Consider the following 22,861-nt stretch of genomic DNA (forward strand, 5'->3'; position numbering starts at 1 on the left):
ATGGAACGGTGGAAAGTTGCATGGCAATATATCTCGGAATGGCTATGGAAATGCCATAATAGGTAGGTATGGTGGCTGTTTTGAAGAAGGTATATGGTGGGTGTATTATACCGGTGAAAGGTGTGCGGTATTAGAGAGGCTAGCAAGGGTGGAAGGGTGAGAGTGTGTATAATCCATGGACTCAACATTAGTCATAAAGAACTCATATACTTATTGAAAAAATCTACAAGTTATCAAAGCAAAGTATTACGCGCATGCCCCTAGGGGATAGATTGGTAGGAAAAGACCATCGCTCGTCCCCGACCGCCACTCATAAGGAACACAATCAATAAATAAATCATGCTCCGACTTCATCACATAACGATTCACCATACGTGCATGCTACGGGAATCACAAGCTTCAACACAAGTATTTCTCAAATTCACAACTACTCAACTAGCATGACTTTAATATCACCATCTCCATATCTCAAAACAATTATCAAGTATCAAACTTATCATAGTATTCAAGACACTCATAAGAAAGTCTTATTATTAATCTTGTATACCAAGCATATTAGGATTTTAAGCAAACTACCATGCTATTAAGACTCTCATAATAATCTAAGTGAAGCATGAGAGATCAATAGTTTCTATAAAACAAATCCACCACCGTGCTCTAAAAGATATAAGTGAAGCACAAGAGCAAAATTATATGACTCAAAAGATATAAGCGAAGCACATAGAGTATTCTAACAAATTACAAATCATGTATGGCTATCTGAAAAGGTGTGTACAGCAAGGATGATTGTGGTAAACTAATAAGCAAAGACTCAAATCATACAAGACGCTCCAAGTAAAACACATATCACGTGGTAAATAAAAATATAGCTCCAAGTAAATTTACCGATAGAAGTAGACGAGGCATCCCCCAAGCTTTGGCTTTTAGGTGTCCTTAGATTATCTTGGGGGTGCCATGGGCATCCCCAAGCTTAGGATCTTGCCACTCCTTGTTCCATAATCCATCAAATCTTTACCCAAAACTTGAAAACTTCACAACACAAAACTTAAAGTAGAAAATCTCGTGAGCTCCGTTAGCAAAAGAGAATAAAAGACCACTTCAAGTTACTGTAATGAACTCATTATTTATTTATATGGGTGTTATACCTACTGTATTCCAAATTCTCTATGGTTTATAAACTAATTTACTAGCCATAGATTCATCAAAATAAGCAAACAACACACGCAAAACAGAATCTGTCAAAAACAGAACAGTCTGTAGTAATCTGTAGCTAGCGCAAGATCTGGAACCCCAAAAATTCTAAAATAAATTTCTGGACGTGAGTAATTTATCTATTAATCATCTTCAAAAAGAATTAACTAAATAGCACTTTCCAAATAAAAATTACAGCAGTTCTCGTGAGCGCTAAAGTTTCTGTTTTTTACAGCAAGTTCAACAAGACTTTCCCCAAGTCTTCCCAACGGTTCTACTTGGCACAAACACTAATTAGACACAAAAAAAACACAACCAAAACAGATGCTAGATAATTTATTTATTACTAAGCAGGATCAAAAAAAGGAATAAAAATAAAATTGGGTTGCCTCCCAACAAGCGCTATCGTTTAACGCCCCTAGCTAGGCAAAACAAGCAAGAATAGATCTAGGTATTGTCATCTTTGGTAGGCAATTCATAAGTGGCTCTCATAATAGATTCATAAGGTAATTTAATTTTCTTTCTAGGAAAGTGTTCCATGCCTTTCCTTAACAGAAATTGGAATCTAATATTTCCTTCCTTCATATCAATAATTGCACCAATCGTTCTAAGGAAAGGTCTACCAAGAATAATAGGACATGAAGGATTGCAATCTATGTAAAGAACAATAAAATCTACGGGCACATAATTCCTATTTGAAACAATAAGAACATCATTAATTATTCCCGTAGGTTTCTTAATAGTGGAATCTGCAAGGTGCAAGTTTAGAGAGAAATCATCAAAATCACAGAAACCTAACAAATCACACAAAGTCTTTAGAATCGTGGAAACACTAGCACCCAAATCACATAAAGCATAGCATTCATGATCTTTAATTTTAATTTTAATAGTTGGTTCCCACTCATCATAAAGTTTTCTAAGGATAGAAACTTCCAATTCAAGTTTTTCTTCATAAGATTGCATCAAGGCATCAATGATATGTTTAGTAAACGCTTTATTTTGACTATAAGCATGAGGAGAATTTAGTACGGATTGCAACAAGGAAATACAATCATTCAAAGAGCAATTTTCATATTTAAATTCCTTGAGATCCATAATAGTGGGTTTAGCAACATCTAGGGTTTTAATTTCTTCAATCCCACTTTTATCAAATTTAGCATCAAGATCAAAAGATTCAGAATTCTTGGAACGCCTTCTAGGTAAAGGTGGATCATATTCAGTCCCATCGTTATCAAGATTCATATTGCAAAACAAAGATTTAATAGGGGACACATCAATAACTTTTAGATCTTCATCATTATTTTCATAGCAACTCGGTTTAGCGGCCATCTTATTAACTAAGGTAGCCTGCTTATCCGAAATTTCAGCAGTTAATTTCTCAAGATGAGCAAGTTGGGATCTTAAACCATCGAATTCTTTAGACATATCATCAAGCTCTTTATTCATAAAACTCATAAAACTTTTCTGTTCTTTAAGCTCGTTTCTGAAGAAACTATTATGTTCAAATTACAAAACCATGAAACTCCTAACATTGCTTTCGATCTCTTCTAATCTTTTAAGGTGAAGGTCACCAAATTTAGTATTATATTGAGCCATCGCGACAAACAAGCAAACTAACACACAAGCAAACAAAAAAGCAAGCGAACAAGAAGGGGCAAATAGAGAGGGAGGATAGGGAGAGAGAGGGCGAATAAAACGGCAAGGGTGAATTGGGGGGAGAGGAAAACGAGAGGCAAATGGCAAATAATGTAATGCGGGAGATAAGGGTATGTGATGGGTACTTGGTATGTTGACAGTTGCGTAGACCTCCCCGGCAACGGCGCCAGAAATCCTTCTTGCTACCTCTTTTAGCACTGCATTGGTCTTCCCCGAAGAGGAAGGGATGATGCAGCAAAGTACCGTAAGTATTTCCCTCAGTTTTTGAGAACCAAGGTATCAATCTAGTAGGAAGGCTACGCGCGAGTCCCTCGTACCTGCACAAAACAAATAAATCCTCGCAACCAACGCAAATAGGGGTTGTCAATCCCTATAGGGTCACTTATGAGAGTGAGATCTGATAGATATGATAAGATAATATTTTTGGTATTTTTATGATAAAGATGCAAAGTAAAATAAAGGCAAAGTAAATAACTAAGTAGGAGATTAATATGATAAAGATAGACCCGGGGGCCATAGGTTTCACTAGTGGCTTCTCTCGAGAGCATAAGTATTCTACGGTGGGTGAACAAATTACTATTGAGCAATTGACAGAATTGAGCATAGTTATGAGAATATCTAGGTATGATCATGTATATAGGCATCACGTCCGAGACAAGTAGACCGACTCCTTCCTGCATCTACTACTATTACTCCACTCATCGACCGCTATCCAGCATGCATCTAGAGTATTAAGTTAAAAACAGAGTAATGCCTTACGCAAGATGACATGATGTAGAGGGATAGACTCATGCAATATGAAGAAAACCCCATCTTGTTATCCTCGATGGAAACAATACAATACGTGCCTTGCTGCCCTTACTGTCACCGGGAAAGGACACCGCAAGATTGAACCCAAAGCTAAGCACTTCTCCCATTGCAAGAAAGATCAATCTAGTAGGCCAAACCAAACTGATAATTCGAAGAGACTTGCAAAGATAACCAATCATACATAAAAGAATTCAGAGAAGATTCAAATATTATTCATAGATAGACTTGATCATAAACCCACAACTCATCGGTCTCAACAAACACACCGCAAAAAGAAGATTACATCGAATAGATCTCCACAAGAGAGGGGGAGAACATTGTATTGAGATCCAAAAAGAGAGAAGAAGCCATCTAGCTACTAACTATGGCCACGTAGGTCTGAAGTAAACTACTCACACTTCATCGGAGAGGCTATGGTGTTGATGTAGAAGCCCTCCGTGATCTATGCCCCCTCCGGCGAAGCTCCAGAATAGGCCCCAAGATGGGATCTCATGGATATAGAAAGTTACGGCGGTGGAATTAGGGTTTTGGCTCCGTATCTGATCGTTTGGGGGTACGTGGGTACATATAGGAGGAAGAAGTACGTCGGTGGAGCAACAGGGGGCCCATGAGGGTGGAGGGCGCGCCTAGGGGGGGGGGGGCAGGCGCGCCCCTACCTCGTGGCCTCCTATTAGTTGGCTTGACGTAGGGTCCAAGTCTCCTAAGTTGTATTCGGTGAGAAAATCATGTTCCCGAAGGTTTCATTCCGTTTGAACTCTGTCATATCATTGCACATCTGGTTCTCGTGGTGTCGAATGTGCTGGTTTAACTCCTGGATGAAAGATGCAATGGATCTATCCTTCTTGGTGCTGACTAACTCCCATTTTTCATCTCGACGTCCGCAAATCTGGTAGATAGTGTCCTTGAGGTGTTCTTGATAAACTTCTCCAATGCGTCCCATGGTGATATGAGCTACCATGCTCCTTCCCAGACTCCAGGTTGGTGCATTGAAAACACTATCTATAGGCTTCGTGATTGGCGCGAATGTCCTTCCCGAAACGTGAGCTTGAATCTTCCAGCGCTCCTCTTCAGGCAGAGTGGCGTTGAAGGTTCCCGTGAAGCTTGGTAATCCAATGTTCAGGTACTTGGTGACTTCCTTCAGGTGAAATCCAAATGGTGTGCCTTCATCCGGTTGAGCATACTTAATCTTCGCGTTCGTCATCCTAAAAGAGTAGAAAAGATGAGGAGTTAGAAAATGAGAAGAGAATGGTGATCTATGGCTTTAACTTAGTGGTCGTGTCCTACAGTCAGCGTGTGCTCTGATACCATCTCTGTAGCGACCCGACCCGAATGGATCAAGTCTACTGTGCTCCGGTGTCATCCCTAGATCAGTAATGCTGACACCACACAGTACATCGAAGGATTTATAGCAGAGTGGCAATCACACACTTATTACATCGTTGTCTCAAAGAGAACTTATTACAATAAATATGGCTTAAGGCCATCTAATAACGATAACAGCGGAAGACTCGGAAGATAAATGGGTCCATCAACTCCAATGGCATCACTGAGCATAGAACCACGACCTAAAAGCACCTTACTCGTCGTCTGAAAAGTCTGCAACATGAGAAGTTGCAGCCCGAAAACGGGTCAGCACATGGAATATGCTGGCAATGTAACACATAGAGAGTAATGGAATGAAACAGCTATACTACATGCATATATGGCTGGTGGAAAGCTCTATGGTTACAGTTTTGCGTAAAGCCAGTTTTTCCCTACTGCAAAGGAATAAATTTATTTAACTATCATGGTAGTTGTTAAACATCGAGAATGGTTGACAGCATTCCAATCCCAATTAAGTAATTAAAACCCATTAATATTAATTAGAGTAACATGTTGAGATTCACATGATATTCAAGTACTAGATACTCAAGTTGTCCATAACCGGGGACACGGCTAATCATGATTAGTTTATACACTCTGCAGAGGTTTGCGCACTTTTCCCCACAAGACTCGATCACCTCCGTTTGATTTCTCGCACTACAGGGTGTTTGAGAAGACGGATGACCGAGACATGGTCTTTCAGAAGAGCTAGCACCTTACATGTGGGTAGACCGGTACACCTACTTTCCCCTACATCTGCTAGTCTACCCGTAAGAGTTCGCACGACTTAATCAACTATGCCAGAGCCCATAATGGCTTGTGGCTGCACACGGAAGTTACTAGCATGAATGATCTTATGATCCCTTTGAGCCTGGGTGGCGGTCCAAAAAAAAATAGGCAAGTCCTGATAGACATCAGGTGCCTCAATCCACCCAGATGTGTGTTTAAGTTGCCACCTTAGGTAAACCATTAAATTATCAATCTCACATCTGTCATGGATATCACTCACGCAATCCACGTCTACTAGCATAGCATGGCATAATAAGCAAGCGTAGAAGTAACTCCCAAAGGTTTCATAATAATACAGGTGATAGGTACTACCTCATCTACCTCCCATCCCACAATTTAATTAGATCCTAATCATGCAATGTGAGAGGATTGATCTAATGCAATAAAACATGGGTTGTAGAAAAGGTCTGATCAAAGTGTTACTTGCCTTGCTGATGATCCGCAAGACCTAGGGTTTCGATGTAACAAGCGGCGCAGTCCGGGTGATCTATCGCAGACAAACAACAAGCACACAATAAGTACTCATCTAATGCACAGGTAAAACTCAAACAAGAGAATGAACCAGAAAGTTCAACTTAAGAACTCCGGTTGCAAAGAAAGAACGAACCGAACAAAGAAACGGAAAACAAACGGCGGAAGAAAAACAACTCGGTTCTAGCAGGTTGAAACTAGGTCAAATTTTATTGTGGCAAAAACTTGTTCAAGTTGATTAGACGGAACGGCGGTTTCGAAACGAAACTCCAGGCGCTTGAATCACCTGATTCCGATAAACGAGCGAGAAGAAAGACTAGAACGAAGATCGGATCTGAGATCACGATCGCGGAATAAATCCATCGAAAAGAAAGAGACGAACGGTTAAACGAACGGACGATCGTTAACCAAGAATAACCGGTGATCACATTCGTTATGACGAACGGTCCGGCGAACGCTCGCTAAACAACTGAACCGAAAAAGAAAACGAAAAACCGATCTAGGGTTTCGGAAAAGAAAACTGAAACAAAGAACCGGAAAAAGAAAACGGAAAAGAAACGGAACGGTTCTTTTAAGAAAAACCGAACCGGGGAAAGAAAAAGAGGCGCGGCGCGGGGCTACCTTCGGCGAGGCTCCGGCGGCGGCGGCAAAGCGGCGGCGGCGGCGGCGCTAGGCAGCAGCGGCGGCGCGGCTTGGCGTGGTGTGGGGAGAGGGGGGGTGTTGGGTATTTATATAGGAGGGGGGCTAGAGACTTGGGGAAGGGGGCAAGGGGAGGCGGCGGCGGTTGGAGTCCCGCTGGGACTCGGCCTGGCGGCGGGGCTGGCGGCTGGCGCGCGCGGCTGGGCCGGCCTTGGCCCAGGCGGCTGGGCCTGCGTCCCTTCTTTTTTTTTAATATCGGTTACGCACGCAGAAAAACAAAAGAAAGAAAATCTAAACGAACTCCAAAATTCCTAAAGTAAATTTTCCCTGACTCCTAAAAATGAGTCGAACAAAATGAACTCTTCTCCGGGCCTAAAATGCAATTTTTGAAAACGCGCATTTTTCCCTATCCAAACAAAACGCAAACAACACCGGAAAACCAAAATTGATTTATCCATTAGATCTTCATTTTTCCTAAATTTGGGAAAGTCATATTATTCCCTCTCTCATATTTGATATAGGAAAATGATTGAAGATGAAAATAAATAAATCAAATGATCCTCTTTTTTCCAAAATTTGAGAGAACTCAAATATGAAAATAACGAAATCTCCAACTCTCTCCGAGGGTCCTTGAGTTGCGTGAAATTTCTAGGATCGGGCAAAATGCGAGAAAATATGATATGCATGATGATCTAATGTATAACATTCCAAATTGCAAATTTGGGATGTTACAAACCTACCCCCCTTAAGATGAATCTCGCCCTCGAGATTCGGGTTGGCTAGAAAATAGGTGAGGATGGTCCTTGAGCAAATCTTCTTCTCTTTCCCAGGTGGCTTCATCCTCTGAGTGGTGGTTCCACTGAACTTTGCAAAACTTGATAACCTTGCTGCGGGTAACTCTGCTGGCATAATCGAGAATCTTGACTGGCTTCTCCTCATACGTTAAGTCGTCCTTCAACTGAATCGCTTCGAGTGGCACGGTATCTCTTAGCGGTACCTCCGCCATCTCGGCATGACATTTCTTCAGCTGAGAAACATGGAATACATCATGAACTCCTGACAGCTCCTCTGGTAATTCCAACTTATAAGCGACTTCTCCCATACGTTGCAAGATCTTATATGGTCCAACGAAACGCGGTGCTAACTTTCCCTTAACTCCAAAGTGCTTAACTCCTCGAAGTGGGGATACTCGGAGATAAACTCTGTCTCCAGTTTCGTAGACTGTCCCCTTGCATTTAGAATCTGCGTAGCTCTTCTGCCTGGACTGGGCTACCTTGAGCCTATCGCGAATCAACTTAACTTTCCGTTCAGACTCCTTAATCAAATCTGGTCCAAAGAATTGACGGTCTCCAACTTCGTCCCATGACAACAGTGTCCTGCACCTCCTTCCGTATAAAGCTTCGAAAGGTGCCATCTTCAAACTGGTTTGGTAACTGTTGTTATAAGAAAACTCCGCATACGGCAAGTTGTCGTCCCAGCTAGATCCATAATCTAGTGCACAAGCTCTCAGCATATCTTCCAAAATCTGATTGACTCTCTTGGTCTGTCCATCCGTCTGTGGGTGAAAAGCTGTGCTGAACTCCAGTCTGGTTCCTAAAGTTTCATGCAACTGATTCCAAAATTTTGAGGTAAATTGAGTTCCTCTATCTGATACGATACTCCTCGGAACTCCATGCAAACAAATGATCCTAGTCATGTATATCTTCGCCAACTTAGCACTGGTGTAAGTGGTCTTAACTGGAATGAAATGTGCTACCTTCGTCAAACGATCAACTACTACCCATATCGAGTCATAGCCTGATTTTGTCCTGGGTAGTCCTGTGATAAAATCCATGCCTATCTTATCCAACTTCCATTCGGGTATCGGCAATGGTTGTAACAATCCTGCTGGCTTCTGATGCTCTGCCTTTACTCTCTGACATACGTCACAAACTGCTACATATGCTGCAATATCCTTCTTCATTCCGGTCCACCGGAATGTTTCCTTCAAATCCAAATACATCTTGGTATTCCCTGGGTGAATCGAATATGGTGAATCATGTGCCTCGTGCAAAATCAACTTCCTGATCTCCGGGTCATTTGGCACATAAACACGGTCCTCAAACCATAGGGTATCGTGCTCATCCTCACGAAATCCCTTTGCTTTTTCTTCGCTCAATTTCTCTTTTATAGCAGCAATCTCCTTGTCAGATTTCTGAGCTTCTCTGATTTTATCCATCAATGTTGACTGAATCTCCAATGCTGCTACATAGCCTCTCGGAACTATTTCCAAACATAGCTCACGAAGGTTTTCTGCTAACTCCTTTGGTACTTCTCCCGTCACTAGGGTGTTGACATGGCTCTTACGGCTCAATGCGTCAGCTACTACATTAGCCTTTCCGGGATGGTAATGCAATCTCATGTCATAATCCTTGATGAGCTCCAACCATCTCCTTTGTCGGAGGTTCAACTCCTTCTGTGTGAAAATGTACTTCAAACTCTTGTGATCCATGTACACCTCACAATGATTTCCAATGAGGAAATGTCTCCACGTTTTCAATGCATGCACTACGGCTGCTAACTCCAAATCATGCATGGCATAATTCAACTCATGAGGCTTCAGTTGCCGTGAAGCATACGAAACAACTCTTCCTTCCTGTATAAGCACTGCTCCAAGTCCTCGACGTGAAGCGTCGCAATACACCTCATAATCCTTGGTTTGATCTGGCAAAATCAATACTGGTGAGGTAACCAAGCGTTTCTTCAATTCCTGGAAACTAGCCTCACATTCCTCAGTCCAATTGAACTTAGTATCCTTCTTCAACAATTCAGTCATAGGCTTTGCAATCCTTGAAAAGTTCTCAATGAATCTCTGGTAGTATCCTGCGAGTCCAAGAAAACTCCGGATCTCTCCAACTGTTGTTGGTGCTTCCTATTCGGTTACGGTCTCAACCTTTGTGTGGGTCAACTGCTATACCTTCTCCGGATATAACGTGTCCGAGGAATCCAACTTCCTTCAACCAAAACTCACATTTGCTGAATTTGGCATATAACTGATGTTCCCTTAGTTTCTCCAAAACCAAACGCAAATGTTCCTTATGCTTCTCTTCATTCTTTGAATAAACCAGGATGTCATCAATGAACACTACGACAAACTTATCCAAAAACTCCATAAACACTTTATTCATCAGGTTCATAAAATAGGCAGGTGCGTTAGTCAATCCAAATGACATAACGGTATACTCATACAGTCCATATCTCGTGGTGAATGCTGTCTTAGGTATGTCCTGCTCCCGAATCTTCAATTGATGGTACCCTGATCGCAAATCGATCTTGGAAAACACTTTAGCTCCTTGCAACCGATCAAACAGATCGTTGATCATTGGCAGTGGGTACTTGTTCTTGATGGTTACTTCATTCAATCCCCGATAATCTACAACCATCCTTAATGATCCATCCTTCTTTTCCACTAGAAGTACGGGTGATCCCCAAGGCGAAGAACTTGGGCGAATATAACCTTTATCCAATAACTCCTTAATCTGATTCTTAATTTCCACCAAATCCTTTGCTGGCATCCGGTACGGTTGCTTCGATATTGGGCCTGTACCTGGCAATAACTCAATCAAAAACTCAATGTCTCTATCCGGTGGCATGCCTGGTAATTCCTCAGGAAATACATCAGGAAAATCCTTTATCACTGGTACTTCTTCTTGCACAACTCCTGTTAGGCAGTTTACTTGTGTCCTGTTTAGCACATGCCGGGATACATACTTGATCCTTCTTCCTTCTGGTGTGGTAAGCAAAATTGTCTTACTGGCGCAATCGATGTTTCCTCCATACATCGATAGCCAATCCATACCAAGAATCACATCCAGACCTTGGGATTCCAGAATAATTAAATCCGTTGGGGAAAACATGCCTTCCTATACTTAATGGCACTTGGAAACATCCTTGTCTGGCCATGTACTCTGCTCCTGGCGAGCTTACTAGCATAGGTGTTTTAAGAATCCTAGTGGGCAGGCTATACTTTTCCACAAATCCCCTTGATATGTATGAATGCGATGCACCAGTATCGAAAAGAACGAGTGCGGTAAATGACTTAACCAAAAACTTACCGATTACTGCATCGGGCTGATCTTCAACCTCCTCCACATTAACGTGGTTCACCTGTCCCCTATTGAAAGGGTTCGGCTTCTTCCCAGAGCTTCCATTGCCATTTCCATTCTGGCCTTCAGGACATTCATTGGCATAATGTCCGGTCTTGGAACACTTGAAACAGGTGACTTGACTCAGGTCTCTCTTGGTTGGGGTCGATGGGGTGGTCCGGTTCTGGCCGTTGCTTCCTCCATTCCCATTACCATTCTTGTGGCCATTATGGTTGTGCGAGCTACCTCCTCCATGGGTATGCTGAAACTGAAATCCCGGTTTAGGGGCAAAACGGGGCTTCTGCTAGGCTCCAGAGTTATACTTCCCCTGTCCATATTTCCTCTTGCGGTTCTCAATCTGCTGTTGCTTCCCTTCAATCATGATGGCACGATCTACCAACTCCTGGTAGTTGTTGAAACTCGCTACCATCAACTGCATGCTTAGTTCATCATTCAGTCCTTCCAGAAACTTCTCCTGCTTAGCTGCATCCGTAGCAACGTCATCTGGGGCATAACGTGCTAACTTGCTGAAATTGTCAACGTACTGGCCAACTGTCCTTCCTCCTTGGCATAAGTTGCGAAACTCACGCTTCTTCATGGCCATAGCTCCTGCTGAAACATGGGCAGTGCGGAAAGCTTGCTGAAACTGATCCCATGTGACAGTGTCAACTGGGTAAGTGGCTGTGAAATTCTCCCACCATGCTGCCGCGGGTCCGTCAAGCTGGTGAGCGGCAAACTTCACTTTCTCACCATCCGTGCATCCTGTAGTGGTCAACTCCCTTCCTATCTTGCGGAGCCAATCGTCTACTACTATTGGCTCGGTGCTACTGGAAAACACCGGCGGATTCAGCCTAAGGAAACGGGCTAAGTGGTCAACAGGTGGTGGTGGTGGTGGGTTGTTGTTGTTGTTGTTCTACTGGTTCTGGACTAACATCTGCATCAATTGATTCTGCTGCTGGATCAACTGAGTGAGCTCCGGTGGGAATCCATTGTCACGTCTCGGAGGCATCTGAGGGTTTAGAAAAGACGAGAATTAAGAATAGAGTGAGGTCTAAAGGGAAAACACTACCCCAATGCACATGAGCAAATGCACACAAAATCACTCCATTCAATCAAACAAGGGCTTACAATCGGTCTAAAACTATCGCAAAAGTGCTCGACTATAATGTTTATAGGGGGAAAATGCTACTACTATCTGGTGGTCATCTAGAAATTTGAACCGGTGGAAGACTCCATGATATCTGCTCCAGCTTCATCTTCAAAGTCGGGTTCACTTGGATCCGAATCGGTGTCGTTGATGATGATGTAGTTGTCCGGACATGCGACATACTCGTCTTCCTCCTTGGATGCTAACTTCCTCTTGAGTTCTTCAATCTCCTGCTTAAGATCGCCATTGTGTCTCGCTAGAGCTACGATCTCGTCCATGTAGTCCTTGCGTGTAGACTTTAGTTCTCCTTCTAGCTCGATGATCCTTGCCTTCGCATTCTTCAACTCTATCATATCATTGCACATCTGGTTCTCGTGGCGTCGAATGTGCTGGTTTAACTCCTGGATGAAAGATGCAATGGATCTATCCTTCTTGGTGCTGACTAACTCCCATTGTTCATCTCGGCGTCCGCAAATCTGGTAGATAGTGTCCTTGAGGTCTTCTTGATAAACTTCTCCAATGCGTCCCATGGTGATATGAGCTGCCATGCTCCTTCCCAGACTCCAGGTTGGTGCATTGAAAACACTATCTATAGGCTTCGTGATTGGCGCGAATGTCCTTCCCGAAACGTGAGCTTGAATCTTCCAGCGCTCCTCTTCAGGCAGAGTGGCGTTGAAGGTTCCCGTGAAGCTTGGTAATCCAATGTTCAGGTACTTGGTGACTTCCTTCAGGTGAAATACAAATGGTGTGCCTTCATCCGGTTGAGCGTACTTAATCTTCGCGTTCGTCATCCTAAAAGAGTAGAAAAGATGAGGAGTTAGAAAATGAGAAGAGAATGGTGATCTATGGCTTTAACTTAGTGGTCGTGTCCTACAGTCAGCGTGTGCTCTGATACCATCTCTGTAGTGACCCGACCCGAATGGATCAAGTCTACTGTGCTCCGGTGTCATCCCTGGATCAGTAATGCTGACACCACACAGTACATCGAAGGATTTATAGCAGAGTGGCAATCACACACTTATTACATCGTTGTCTCAAAGAGAACTTATTACAATAAATATGGCTTAAGGCCATCTAATAACGATAACAGCGGAAGACTCGGAAGATAAATGGGTCCATCAACTCCAATGGCATCACTGAGCATAGAACCACGACCTAAAAGCACCTTACTCGTCGTCTAAAAAGTCTGCAACATGAGAAGTTGCAGCCCGAAAACGGGTCAGCACATGGAATATGCTGGCAATGTAACACATAGAGAGTAATGGAATGAAACAGCTATACTACATGCATATATGGCTGGTGGAAAGCTCTATGGTTACAGTTTTGCGTAAAGCCAGTTTTTCCCTACTGCAAAGGAATAAATTTATTTAACTATCATGGTAGTTGTTAAACATCGAGAATGGTTGACAGCATTCCGATCCCAATTAAGTAATTAAAACCCATTAATATTAATTAGAGTAACATGTTGAGATTCACATGATATTCAAGTACTAGATACTCAAGTTGTCCATAACCGGGGACACGGCTAATCATGATTAGTTTATACACTCTGCAGAGGTTTGCGCACTTTTCCCCACAAGACTCGATCGCCTCCATTTGATTTCTCGCACTACAGGGTGTTTGAGAAGACGGATGACCGAGACATAGTCTTTCAGAAGCGCTAGCACCTTACATGTGGGTAGACCGGTACACCTACTTTCCCCTACATCTGCTAGTCTACCCGTAAGAGTTCGCATGACTTAATCAACTATGCCAGAGCCCATAATGGCTTGTGGCTGCACACGGAAGTTACTAGCATGAATGATCTTATGATCCCTTTGAGCCTGGGTGGTGGTCCAAAAAAATAGGCAAGTCCTGATAGACATCAGGTGCCTCAATCCACCCAGATGTGTGTTTAAGTTGCCACCTTAAGTAAACCATTAAATTATCAATCTCACATCTGTCATGGATATCACTCACCCAATCCACGTCTACTAGCATAGCATGGCATAATAAGCAAGCGTAGAAGTAACTCCCAAAGGTTTCATAATAATACAGGTGATAGGTACTACCTCATCTACCTCCCATCCCACAATTTAATTAGATCCTAATCATGCAATGTGAGAGGATTGATCTAATGCAATAAAACATGGGTTGTAGAAAAGGTATGATCAAAGTGTTACTTGCCTTGCTGATGATCCGTGAGACCTAGGGTTTCGAAGTAACAAGCGGCGCAATCCGGGTGATCTATCGCAGACAAACAACAAGCACAAAATAAGTACTCATCTAATGCACAGGTAAAACTCGAACAAGAGAATGAACCGGAAAGTTCAACTTAAGAACTCCGGTTGCAAAGAAAGAACGAACCGAACAAAGAAACGGAAAACAAACGGCGGAAGAAAAACAACTCGGTTCTAGCAGGTTGAAACTAGGTCAAATTTATTGTGGCAAAAACTTTTTCAAGTTGATTAGACGGAACGGCGGTTTCGAAACGAAACTCCAGGCGCTTGAATCACCTGATTCCGATAAACGAGCGAGAAGAAAGACTAGAACGAAGATCGGATCTGAGATCACGATCCCGGAATAAATCCGCTGAAAAGAAAGAGACAAACGGTTAAACGAACGGACGATCGTTAACCAAGAATAACCGGTGATCACGTTCGTTATGACAAACGGTCCGGCGAACGCTCGCTAAACAACTAAACCGAAAAAGAAAACGAAAAACCGATCTAGGGTTTCGGAAAAGAAAACCGAAACAAAGAACCGGAAAAAGAAAACGGAAAATAAACGGAACGGTTCTTTTAAGAAAAACCGAACCGGGGAAAGAAAAAGAGGCGCGGCGCGGGGCTACCTCCGGCAAGGCTCCGGCGAGGGGCTCCGGCGGCGGCGGCTAGGCGGCGGCGGCGGCGCGGCTTGGGGTGGTGTGGGGAGAGGGGGGGTGTTGGGTATTTATATAGGAGGGGGGCTAGAGACTTGGGGAAGGGGGCAAGGGGAGGCGGCGGCTGGAGTCCTGCTGGGACTCGGCCTGGCGGCGGGGCTGGCGGCTGGCGCGCGCGGCTGGGCCGGCCTTGGCCCAGGCGGCTGGGCCTGCGTCCCTTCTTTTTTTAAAAAAAAATCGGTTACGCTCGCAGAAAAACAAAAGAAAGAAAATCTAAACGAACTCCAAAATTCCTAAAGTAAATTTTCCCCGACTCCTAAAAATGAGTCGAACAAAATGAACTCTTCTCCGGGCCTAAAATGCAATTTTTGAAAACGCGCATTTTTCCCTATCCAAACAAAACGCAAACAACACCGGAAAACCAAAATTGATTTATCCATTAGATCTTCATTTTTCCTAAATTTGGGAAAGTCATATTATTCCCTCTCTCATATTTGATATAGGAAAATGATTGAAGATGAAAATAAATAAATCAAATGATCCTCTTTTTTTCCAAAATTTGAGAGAACTCAAATATGAAAATAACGAAATCTCCAACTCTCTCCGAGGGTCCTTGAGTTGCGTGAAATTTCTAGGATCGGGCAAAATGCGAGAAAATATGATATGCATGATGATCTAATGTATAACATTCCAAATTGCAAATTTGGGATGTTACAAAAGCCCAATAATGTCCAAAACTGTAGACAATGTAGCATGGAGCAATCAAAAATTATAGATACGTTGGAGACATATCACCGGCGAGCCGCGCGCCTAGCTGCTCGGCCTCCCGGGATCCACGGTGATGTCCTGAGGGGAACTCCGCGACCTCTTCAGTGCGCGCTACGCGGCACCGGCACACCACGCAGTCGCGGCACTGCTGGGCGGCTCCCAAGCACCTCCTTCGGATCGCCACGCCAAGCCTTTCTTCCGCCAGATTGGAGCCGTCTGCAAGCGCCCGGGGGCTCCGCCGGGTTGGGCCGCGCCGGAAGCCGACCTCACCTTCGACTCAGAAGACCACCCCGACTCCACCGCCGGCTCTGGGATGCTTTCGATGCTCTGCACGCCCACCATCTGCAACGTGGCCGTCACCAAGACCCTCATCGACGGCGGCGCTGGTCACAACCTACTCTCCGTGGCAGCTTTCAGCCTTCTTCATGTGCCACTCGAACGGCTCAGCCTTAGCAAGCCCTTCACAGGGATGGGCGGTGGAGCTGCTCACCCCTTAGGGCAGATCCGCCTCCCTGTCACCTTTGGCACGCGGGATAACTATCGCACCAAGCTGGTGGACTTCGACATCGCCCGCATCGGTCTCCCGTACAATGCCATCCTCGGGTACCCTGCTCTCGCTCAGTTCATGGCAGCAACTCACCCGACCTACAACCTCATGAAGATGTCGGGTAGCAAGGGCGTCCTCACCATCCCAGGGGACGCTAAGGAGGCCCTGATGGCGCTCAGGCTCGCCTTCAAGACCGCGGCAGCAGCGCAACCAGCCAGCGTGCCGGAGGCCAAGGAGGCCGCGCCCACCAAGAAAAATCAGTTGTTCACCCAAGACAAGGCAGAGACCAAGCAGGTGCCTGTCAACGAGGATGGGTCTTCAGGAGCCACCTTCACCATAGGAACCGGCCTGAACCCGGGGCAAGAAGAAGCTCTGGTGAGGTTCTTGCGCGCGAACAAGGAGATATTCACGTGGGAGCTTGATCAACTGGTAGGGGTCCCGAGAGAGGTAATCCAGCACCATCTGAAGGTGTGCCCCAACGTACGCCCCATGAAGCAGCGAGCAAGATGGCAGTCCACTGAGAAGCAGGCCTTCATCGTCCAAGAGACACGCAAGCTGGAGGCGGCAGGTACAATCCGGGAGGTTCGATACCCCGAATGGCTGGCGAACCCCGTTGTAGTGCCTAAGAAAGGCGGGAAGGAACGGATGTGCGTCGACTTCACCAACCTAAACAAAGCCTGCCCCCCAAGACCCGTTCCCCCTTCTGCGCATCGATCAAATCGTCGACTCCACCGCCGAGTGCGACCTGCTGTGTTTCTTGGATGCGTTCTCTGGATACCATAAGATCAAGATGGCGGTGGAGGATGTGGAGAAGACGGCCTTCTTGACACCATGTGGGGTGTACTGCTACACCTGCATGCCTTTCGGCCTTCGTAACACGGGCACAACCTTTCAGCGGCTGATGCACATCGCCTTGGGGCGGCAGCTCGGCAGGAACACAGAGGCCTATGTTGATGACATAGTGGTTAAATCTCGCGAGGCAAGGACGTTGATTCAAGACTTGGAGGAGACCTTCGAGAGCTTGCGCCAAGTGAACTTGAGGCTTAACCCGGAAAAGTGTGTGTTTGGCATCCCGTCCGGCAAGTTGCTAGGGTTTCCCGTATCCCACAGAGGGATCGAGGCGAACCCGGAAAAGATCAAGGCCATCGAAGACATGAGCCCACCATAGACCCTCAAGGAGATGCAAAAACTGGCAGGACGGGTGACCGCGTTAGGGCGTTTCATCTCTAAGCTAGGCGAGCGCGCCCTACCCTTCTTTAAGCTCATGAAGAAGAAAGGCCCCTTCGAGTGGACCCCGAAGGCCGACCAGGCCTTCCGAGACCTCAAGAAATACCTCACCAACTCCCCGATGATGGTAGCACCGCGACCTCTCAAGCCTCTCGTGCTCTACCCTGCCGCCACCCCGTACTCTGCCAGCGCGACGTTGGTGGCAGTTCGAGAAGAGCATCAAGATAAGGGTAGAGCTGATACAGCACCGGGCCGGAGAGGTGCAGCGAAGCCATCAGCGGCGGAAGACCTAGCTCAGTAGAGCAACATCGCGAAGGCTCCCGAGGACAGTCATGTAATGCCCTCGATGCGGCTATAGCTCCCACGTGCCGAGGCACGACTTAGAGGCATAACCGCATTGAAAGCAATGTCGCAAGTTAGGCAATCTTCACACAACCCATGTAATATAGATAATAAAAGGGAGATACATAGTTGGCTTACACTCGCCACGTCAATCAAAGTACATAAATAACATTACAACATTCAAACACTCAAGGCCCGACTACGGCGCCAAAATAAAAGATAACCCAACATGCGACATGGTCCCGATCACCCCAACTGGGCACCACTACTGATCATCAGGGAAAGACACATAGTATCGGCGTGAGTCCTTGTCGAACTCCCACTTGAGCTCAAGCGTGTCATCTGGAACGGAATCATCAGGCCCTGCATCTGGTTTGGAAGTAATCTGTGAGCCACAGGGACTCAGCAATCTCCCACCCTCGCGATCAAGACTATTCAAGCTTAATAGGTAAGGCAAGGTAAATATGTGGAGCTGTAGCAAGCGACTAGCATATATGGTGGCTAACCTGTTCGCAAAAGAGAGCGAGAAGAGGAGGCGAAGCGCGAACGAGTAACTAGAGGACAACCTGCACAAGCATTACTCCAACACCGTGTTCACTTCCCGGACTCCGCCGAGAAGAGACCATCACGGTAACTCACACTGTTGATTCATTTTAATTAGTTTAAGGTTCAAGTTATCTACAACCGGACATTAACAAATTCCCATCTGCCCATAACCGCGGGCACGGCCTTCGAAAGTTCAAATCCCTGTAGGGGAGTCCCAACTTAGCCCATGACAAGCTCTCACGGTCAACGAAGGAATAGACCTCCTCCCGAGACATTCCGATCAGACTCGGTATCCCGGTTCTTCAAGACACTTCGACAAGTTAAAACAAATCCAGCAACACCGCCCGAATGTGCCGACAAATCCCGATAGGAACTGCACATATCTCGTTCTCAGGGCACACTCGAATAGGTCAAGCTATGAGTAAAACCAACCCTCGAGTTTCCCCGAGGTGGCCCCGCAGGCTGCCTGGTTCGGACCAACACTCAGAGGAGCACTGGCCCGGGGGGGTTTAAATAAGATGACCCTCGGGCTCCGGAAACCCAAGGGAAAAGAGGCTAGGTGGCAAATGGTAAAACCAAGGTTGGGCATTGCTGGAAAGGCTTTAATCAAGGCGAACTATCAAGGGGTTCCCATTATAACCCAACCGCGTAAGGAACACAAAATCCGGGAACATAACACCGATATGACGGAAACTAGGGCGGCAAGAGTGGAACAAAACACTAGGCGAGAGGCCGAGCCTTCCACCCTTTACCAAGTATATAGATGCATTAAGATAACAAGATAATATAATGATATCCCAACAAGTAAATAATGTTCCAACAAGGAACGGTCTCCAATCTTCACCTTCAACTAGCAACGCTATAAGAGGGGCTGAGCAAAGCGGTAACATAGCCAATCAACGGTTTGCTAGGACATGGTGGGTTAGAGGTTTAACATGGAAATTTGGGAGGCATGAAAAGCAAGTGGTAGGCATCGTAGCATAGGCATAGCAAAAGAGCGAGCATCTAGCAAAGCAAAGATAGTAGCGATTTCGTGGGTATGATCATCTTGCCTGCAAAGTTGTCAGAGTTGACTGGATCCTCGAAAGCAAACTCAACGGGCTCCTCGTTAGCGAACTCGTCTCCCGGCTCTACCCAAACAAGACAAACAAGCAACAAGGACACAATCAACCACGTGCAAAGCTCAAACAACATGATGCAAACATGGTATGCTATGCGGGATGCGATATGCGATGCATATGCAAGATTTGACAAGAAATGAATGAAACTGGCCTCAACTTGGGAATCCAAGTGTGCCACTGGAAAGGTGAGATGAAATCTCTTGAAAACGATATAAAGATCACCGGAATCGGAGTTACGGTTTGGAAATGGCAAGCAATTCAAATATGGCGCCGGTCTGCGATTTACAGCAAGTAGCCATCTAAATGCAACAAGATGAACATGCTACAGCACTCAAACATGGCAACAAAATACATGGCAGGGATCCATTCATGATGCTTAACAAAAGAGGAACACTGAGCTACGGCCAATTCATCCATTAACAGGTTCAAACAAGCATGGCAAAAATGCATTTGGCAAACAGATTTCAGACTTAGGGAAATTAACACTTGTCTGGAATTTCAGATCAGGTAGCACACTTTGGAGCATGAAAACTATATGCTACAGGACCTGAACATGGCAAAGTAAAGCATGGCATGGAGCTACTCAAAGAGCTTAACAAAAGTCCCTTAGTGTCCTTGAGCCAAAAGGGATCAGAAAATACATTTGCAAGCATGAGAACATGGCAAAAACATAATCAGTTCTCAGACTTAGTGAAAAACCGGAGCATGCAAATCAGATATCAAGTAGGCATGTTTACGAGCTCGATGCACTCACTACAGAGCAAGTCATGACAATCTAAGCATGCACCCATCAAGAATACACATTATACAAGCTAGACATGGCAAGAACAATAACATATCATGCACAGATCAACTACAACATCCTCGACAAAATCGCTAACAAGTAGACAATCTGGCCAGATTCACGAAATAGCAAAAGTAGAACTCGATTGACTCAAGCTAGGGTGCTACATAATTGTAAACAAATACTTGGATGGATAGAGCACTACAAGATTAACAAAACATCCTTACTGATCATCCTCAAAAGAGGCACAGATCACTAGGAAACAACATGAACATATGGCATATTGAGATAAACAGATCAAGGACTTAGTGGAAATGCTAAGTCCCTGAAATCAGCATTAACGAATGCACCATTTTGCAAGCTTGTGCTAGTCACCACACACATCAAAAAAATACATGGGTTGCACCTCTGGAAAGATGGCAAAACATATAACAAAACACATGTAGAGCTCAGGGGCATATCATGCACACAATAATCATGGCAAAAATGACAAATATCTAATTGGAGCAGCAGATCTGACAATTAACCGAAATAGCACTCTTCCAATAGAATTTCGGGCACCAAGATGAACTCAAATGAAAATGATGCGCTCTTTGAGACGAACATTTTGATATGCTATATGCCCAAAACGGAGCAACGGATGTGGAGTTACGATGCGATGAACATAGCGAAAAAATTAGGGTTTCGGGCAAAAAGTCAACCGAGGCAACTTTCCAGATCCAGATCCAGCGACACGCGGATCGAGGTTGGCCGGATTTCACTGTAGCTCACCGGAGGAGGGAGTTCGCCGGAGAGGGACTTGCCGGTCTTGGGGCGGCGCGAATGACGAGGGAGCGGCGGACGACGGCGGGCGGCGCTCGGCGGCCGGGTGGCGGCGAGCTTGGCGGCGGGGCGGCGGAACTCCGGTGGCGGCGGCCGGAGATGGCGGGCGGCGGCGCTTGGCGCCTCGGGTGGCCGGACTGGAGGAGGACGACGGTGGGGTCGCGTAGGAGGCGGCGCGCGGCGTCGGGCCCTCGGGGGCTCTCCCCGGGCCGGAGCGGGCGCGGGTGGCGGCGCGCCACGTGGCGGCATGCCACTGGCTGCGGGCGGCGGCAGCGACTCGTACGGTGGGAATCGGACGTGTCCGGCGGCGGAGATGGGCGAGGCTAGGGTTTAGGGTAGAAGGGGATCCGGGAATTTTGAGGAGGGGTCTATAAATAGACATAGAGGGAGCTAGGAGTGTCCAAATGAGGTGTGGTTTTCAGCCACGTGATCGTGATCGAACGCTCTAGATGATGGAGAGGGTTTTGGTGGGTTTTGGGCCAACTTGGAGGGGTGTTGGGCTGCAACACACACGAGGCCTTCTCGGTCCCTCGGTTAACTGTTGGAGCATCAAACGAAGTCCAAATGGTACGAAACTTGACAGGCGGTCTACCGGTAGTAAACCAAGGCCGCTTGGCAAGTCTCGGTCCAATCCGGAAATGTTTAATCCCCACACACGAAAGAAAGGTAGAAATGACCACTGGAGGAGAACGGAGCACCGGAATGCAAAACGGCCAACGGGGAAAATGCTCGAATGCATGAGATGAACACGTATGCAAATGCAATGCACATGATGACATGATATGAGATGCATGACAAGGATAACAACACACGGAGACAAAAACCCGAACCCGAGAAAATAAAATAACTTAACGCCGGAAACGGCAAGAGTTGGATTACATATTGGGGAAATCATATCCGGGGTGTTACAAGTCAGGTCTCAGGAGACCCATCACCTCAGGATATGCCGCAATCTACGCGGGACCCGAGACTCAATGGTGTACCGGCCCTCGTCGAGCACCCAGTGTATTTCGTCAGCACGGTACTGCGGGATGCGAGGGCGTGCTACCCCATGCCGCAGAAGCTCCTGCTCGCACTTTTGGTGGCCTTGCACAAGCTGCGGCACTACTTCCAGGGGCACCCCATCAAGGTCGTCTCGTCTTACCCGTTGGAGAGGATACTCAGGAGCCCAAACTCAGCCGGAAGGGTCGCTGAATGGAACATCGAGCTGCAAGCATTTCAGCTGGAGTTTAGCACCATCAGGGTCATCAAGGGAGCCGCGCTTGCCGATTTTGTGGCAAAATGGACAGATGCCCCGGCTCTTGAGGAAGGAGAAGACCGGTCCACTTCCCCAGGAAGCGAGGCGCCAGACGGCTGGGTCATGTGTTTTGATGGCACCTTTGCGCACCAGGGTGCGGGGGCTGGAGCAGTGCTCATCTCTCCCACTCATGACAAGCTTTGCTATGCCGTGCAACTCTGCTTTCAGCATGGCGAGAAGGTCTCTAACAACATCGCAGAATACGAGAGGCCTCATAGCCATCCTGAAGGCTGCAGCGGCTATGGGGGTGAGACGCCTTACTATCAAGGGCGACTCGCAGCTCCTCGTCAACTTCTCCAACAAAGTGTACGAGCCAAAGGACGAGCACATGGAGGCCTACCTTGCTGAGGTGCACAAAATG

The sequence above is a fragment of the Triticum urartu genome, chromosome 3A (genome assembly GCF_056163025.1).
Source record: "Triticum urartu cultivar PI428250 chromosome 3A, HENAU_Tu73, whole genome shotgun sequence".
Taxonomy (NCBI): Eukaryota; Viridiplantae; Streptophyta; class Magnoliopsida; order Poales; family Poaceae; genus Triticum; species Triticum urartu.